Source organism: Schistocerca americana, chromosome 6 (genome assembly GCF_021461395.2).
Source record: "Schistocerca americana isolate TAMUIC-IGC-003095 chromosome 6, iqSchAmer2.1, whole genome shotgun sequence".
NCBI classification, from domain to species: domain Eukaryota; kingdom Metazoa; phylum Arthropoda; class Insecta; order Orthoptera; family Acrididae; genus Schistocerca; species Schistocerca americana.
This window is the reverse complement of record NC_060124.1, coordinates 405,621,887-405,627,525: the sequence shown is the minus strand read 5'-3', so window position 1 is coordinate 405,627,525 and position 5,639 is coordinate 405,621,887. Positions and strand designations below refer to the sequence as shown.

Here is a 5,639-nt window from a genome sequence, read left to right as displayed (position 1 = left end):
ACGTTACATTCCTGTCTAGTAGATATCTCCTCCATAATCATTTTCCAAAATAAACAGTTACCCAGTATGTAAGTTTTAGTTATCATGTATCCCAAAGTGCATGGCAGCAATCACTCTTAAACTGTAATGAAAGGTTGAAACAGTTGCGTCGTAAAATGGAATTAGTTGAATTTTTCCGTGGGATAGCTGTTCATGGTAAAACAGAGCATACAAATGCTAAAGATCGCTTTCAATCCCCAATATAAGATTCTTGATACATTTCGATCAGTCCGTTTTACATTCAGAATATGTTGTATTACTTTTTTGCAGTTCGTGTCCATGCATTGTTGTACACAAAGATAATGACACCTCGCAAATATGAAACAAACCCTTAATGGACTGAGTACTCCATATTATTCACACAGTCATACATGGTATATTGTAAAAGATTATTTTCTTCGGAAGAAAGGACAGTACTAGTGAATATAACAGCGCAGTTTGGATATCAAGTAACTCCACTGCAGATGAATGCATATACAGTCCAGTAGCACGTTTTTTCACCAACAACTTCGACAATAACTTCGCTATTATGTAACGCTTTTTCCGCTTACAATGAAACATATCTAGCACATTTTGAATCCTTTCGTGACAACTTTCCAAAACAACGCCTATCGAGACTGTTCATAAATTTGGATATAAAGTAAGCTTAATGGAAAATATATTGGACATTTTCTGGGAAGAGCACAGTAGACGCTTTGGAGCACTGCAGGAAGTGTAGATCTGATACCAGTCGGTCATTTGGGCATCAGCTGCCGACCTGAAAGTGGTGTGCATATGCTAGTCAACTGTATGGAATTAGCGCTGTACGAAAGATCGACATGGAGACATAACAGAATGACACAAAGCAGCTACTGTCTTTGGACGTGCCAATGACCACACGCTAAATGAAGTTGCCTGTATTGTTAGAGTGTCAATGATGACTGTACAACGTGTCTGTAATGAATAGTTTACTATTTGCAGTCATGTAAGACGACTGTGGGACGTGACCATACAAAAACCGTAATCGACAGGGAACAGAGACAAGGCGTGTCATACCTGCTCAATCGTTTTTCGACGTTTACTGTAATCAGAAGAATTAGTAATCGCTCTCTTATCACACGATAAGTTATGCACTCGTGGTCTAGGGCAGCACATCCTTCGGCGATACATACGATAAAATTGGGAACGTGAAGAGTAATTTAGCATGGATCCTGCGGTAGGATGACACGTAAAATAAATAAAAAAGTGGGTAGTGTTTCTGATTAGTAATCAAGACGTCCTGGGCCTCTGGTTCGAACCTCGCCAATGCTTAAATTCTGAAAAAAAAAAAAATCTTCAGCACGGGCGGTCGAGGTCCACCATAATACCAACGCCCTTATCAAAGACGGCGGAGGAGCGGACAGACGTCCTTGAAGTGGGAAACTGGCCCTAAATGGCTGAAGAATCAGCAGTGAACAACGGTATGAGGATGCAAAAGAATGAAAACCGCTGCACTGAAGATACATAATGTGCCCCCACAGGACACTTGGCCTATAACTGGAAAAAAGGTCATGATGGTCTCTCCATTGGCAAAATGTTCTGGATAAGTCCCCATTCGTATCTCCGACAGGGGACTGTCAAGCGGGAGATTACCACGAGAAAAAGGTGGAATAACTGACGAAGGGGTAACAGTCTACGAGTCGGAGCATGGAATGTCAGAAGTTTGAATTTGGTACGAAAACTAGAAAATCTGAAAAGGAAAATTAAAAGGCTCAATCTAGATATAGTGGAGGTCAGTGAACTGAAATAGAAAGAAAACAAGGATTTTCGGACGGATACAGGATGATATGAACAGCAGTATAAAATGGTATAACGCAGGTAGGATTCGTTATGAACAGAACGCTGGGAGACTGAGCTACTGTGAACATTTCAGTAACACACAAAATGTATTCGCAGTTGCGTATGTGTATAACCATCAGCTGTGTAGTGGAATACGTTACCTTCAAGAAAAATGATGACCGCTCAGACCCTTGTTGATAATTTGTGGGTGGAAGGAGTAAATACTGGGTCTAATTGGTAAATGCTGGCGTAAATTCTGTCAAATATCGACTTAACGAAGACATATAATGAATACTGGATAAGTGCTCGCGCTATGATATCGGGTGACTATCGGGGTTTGAATAGTAATTTGAGCCACATTATGTTTGTAGAGGTACAGCTCGTACTTGAGAGTTCGAATAAATTGACGCCCTACCAGCTACATTAAATAACCATTGTTGCCCGTAATAGCTATATGTGTGATCTACGAAATCACTCACTGCGTCCCGTCCAGATATCCCACATGAAGTAATTTAGAACATTTCTTGTCGTCGACGAGTGACACAAAGTTGCATTTTTCAGTTCAAAAAATTTTTGGTCAGTTTATTTAATTTTTCGAGACGGTAGATCGCCATATTAGTAGTCAGCGCTAATTGATGACGGATCTGTGGTTGAGTATGGATAAGCGATAGTTGGTTATCAACAATGCTATAACAGTTTTATTTATTTAACGTGACAAAATTATGGCCATTAGGCCCTCTCTTAAATGTAACCAGTTTTAGTGTCCCTGTGGATGAAATTATTTGTTGTGTATAAGTGTTGACTTTGCAGACAACAGTGTAAATTTAAATGCAAAACACGCATGAGTTCGCTTATGCTGTACCTTTTGACCGAATCTTGCGATATAATTGTAACAACTCAAAGCGAATAAGGAGCCAGCCATGATACTACAGTTTGTGTACACTGAATATGTCTCCAGATTAGCGTCTTATCTAGTTCGTATTTGACGAGCAGCTAGCGTAACACTAAAATACTGCAGTTCACTTCTGTGTACAAGTAGGTTAAAGTTGAGGATGCACACAATAACACACCATTACTTCTAACGACCGTCCACAGCAGGATCCTAGTGCATATACTAAACTGAGACACCGCATTCCTGGAGAACGATTTTCTCAAAGAAGTAGCTCGATTTCGCGAACGATGATTCGTTTGAATTGCAGATAGCAAGGACACATAGATTCTCTCTCCATTTACTTCCGAAAGACATTCGACACCTCTGACATTATACTAACGCTGCATCCATTGTGAATTCTTTTTCATTTCTTACATAAATTCAGAACTTTACAAATTATTTTAGATTCAAGGTCCAACCACATTAATTTGACCATCACCTATGTTCGAATCAACATCCAGTAACCACTCACAGAAGGGGCTGGTCCCAGCGGAGGTTCGAGTCCTCCCTCGGGCATGGGTGTGTGTGTTTGTCCTTAGGTTAATTTAGGTTAAGTAGTGTGTAAGCTTAGGGACTGATGACATTAGCAGTTAAGTCCCATAAGATTTCACACACATTTGAACATTTTTGAACACTCACAGAAGGCGCGTGGCAGCACTAGAAGTGGAGGTTACGTTAATCGTATCTGGGTGACGAGATGAAACTTTTGTGTCGGTGTTCGTAGCGACAAACAATTCGCTGTAGAAACGGCTTACGAAGTCACCGCCACACTTTTAATAGCGGGCCGACCGGTCCGCTGGAACAGTGAACAGAAAGATGAAAACCCAAACACTCTGATTAAATAAAAGTCGGTACTTATCTTTATTGACGAAGATACAGAAACACAATAGTGAACTCCGTGTCTACAGAGATCTGTCTAGTTCGAGTCGGAGCGGCTAGGTCAGCGTCGGCTGACGACAAACTACAACTCTGCTGCGATGAACACACAACTGACTAGCAAGTACACAATTCGGTGGCGAGTATACAACTGAGCGGCGAATACAGAACTGTCCTAGCGCTCGCGACTCCAGCGCTTAAGAAGCCAGAAGCCAGCGGTGGCGCGCGCAGACTTGCGGCGATTTGCTGTGTCGCTGGCGCTGCTTATGCGGACGGCGTCCGGACTTTGATGCTGCCAACCTTTTGGCAGCGGGCTCGGGTGGCATTACCGGCTAGGATATAACAGAAACAATGCAGTCGTTGTTGTAATGCGGAAACTAAGCCATTTATCCGACGTACAGCAGGGCATGATCGTTGCCTTTCAGGTCAAGAGTGAAAGCATTTCCGAAACGGCTAACTTAGTAAAGTGTTTGCATGCTCTGTCGGCACCTTCCAGAACCTCAATGGCTCTCTTCCTGCATGCAGCTGTGTCGTACCAAACTGTACAGGCAAAACAGTCGGCCTACACCAAATGTACACATCTCACACCATGTAACGCCGCCTCTAGAATTGATAATGGCCTCTATGCTACGATGTATTCCGTAGCCAGCTGAATCAGCACTTCGCGACTACACCCCGTAGACGTACCAGACTGTGGTGGTGTTGACAACAACAGTTTACCCGATGTTCCAAATGTTCCCGTACATGTGCAGTGACGTTAAGGCCAGGTAATTTGGCAGACCAGACGAGGTGTGATAAGGTGCCTGTACGTTAAACTAGAACGCAATTGCACAGCCTTGTGAACACACTTGCTACCGACTAGGAGGATCGAAGTGTCCGCAACATACTTATCACGAAGTTGTAGAAAATGGAGCAATACTTCTTCACCTAGAATGTTGAAATCATCCAAGTCCATGTTCAAAGTAACCTGAATGAGTGGGTCAGAGTCATGGGTTGAAAAACACCCCTAACATCACCAAATCCCCTCCAGCATAAAATACATCACTGGTATTGAAGAAGAAGAGTGAAGGACTTCATAGACGTGCCGTTGGAGTAGGGTTGACGCTGGACGATTCTGGCATTGCGAATGTGTTACGGAGGTACCCAGGATCAGTAACAGCAATCTTAGGTGAGAGAGATTATTTTGTGATACTCTGTTTAGAGAATTTAGAGATCTTGCACAAGGATCTCGATGAGAGATTGACATGAGTAGAGTAGTAAGCTAAGTCATGCGTCACGTATTCTATGCGAGTGTAACAGCGGAAGTCATGTAATTGTACGAAGCACCCTACATTATGTGCACTGTATATTTGTTTACTGAGAATGTGCGTACACAGAAAACTATAGCCGTATTTTGTAAGCCGTTGTTTTCCCTGAAAAAAATGTAATTTAATTTCCTCGTTTTCTGCCGGCCGCGGTGGCCGTGCGGTTCTGGGCGCTACAGTCCGGACTCGCGGGACTGCTACGGTCGCAGGTTCGAACCCTGCCTCGGGCATGGATGTGTGTGATGTCGTTAGGTTAGTTAGGTTTAAGTAGTTCTAAGTTCTAGGGGACTGATGACCTAAGATGTTAAGTCCCATAGTGCTCAGAGCCATTTGAACCATTTTTTTTCCTCGTTTTCTACGGAATACTACAAATATAGAAATTTATTCAGTGAGACGCAGTGCACTACAGTTTCTTGCTGTTTATTGATTTTCCTTTTTTATCAGACAATTTAGAAGAAAATAACACATTGATAAATAATTCAGAAGGCATTTATATGAACTACTTAAAATTCCATGGTTATTTTTAATGTGTTCGTAGTCTGATATTGTGATTTGACTGTAGCCGCAATAGTTATCTTTTTATTGTCCATGTGTAGTTATCGTGGTTGCTGCTCCGTTATATATGAAATAGCGTTGCTTTTCAATACGGCATCATATGAACAACGCCTCATAAAAGTATTTATTAATTTGAA

The 5,639-nt window shown here is 42.0% G+C and overlaps 1 non-coding gene across 1 annotated transcript; it reads left to right on the top strand.

Moving 5' to 3' along the window:
* The first annotated feature begins 1,169 nt into the window (after positions 1–1,169).
* LOC124620919 lies at positions 1,170–1,276 on the top strand. Its single transcript, XR_006980424.1, has one exon. It is a non-coding gene; the product is annotated as a U6 spliceosomal RNA (small nuclear RNA).
* The last annotated feature ends 4,363 nt before the right edge of the window (positions 1,277–5,639 follow it).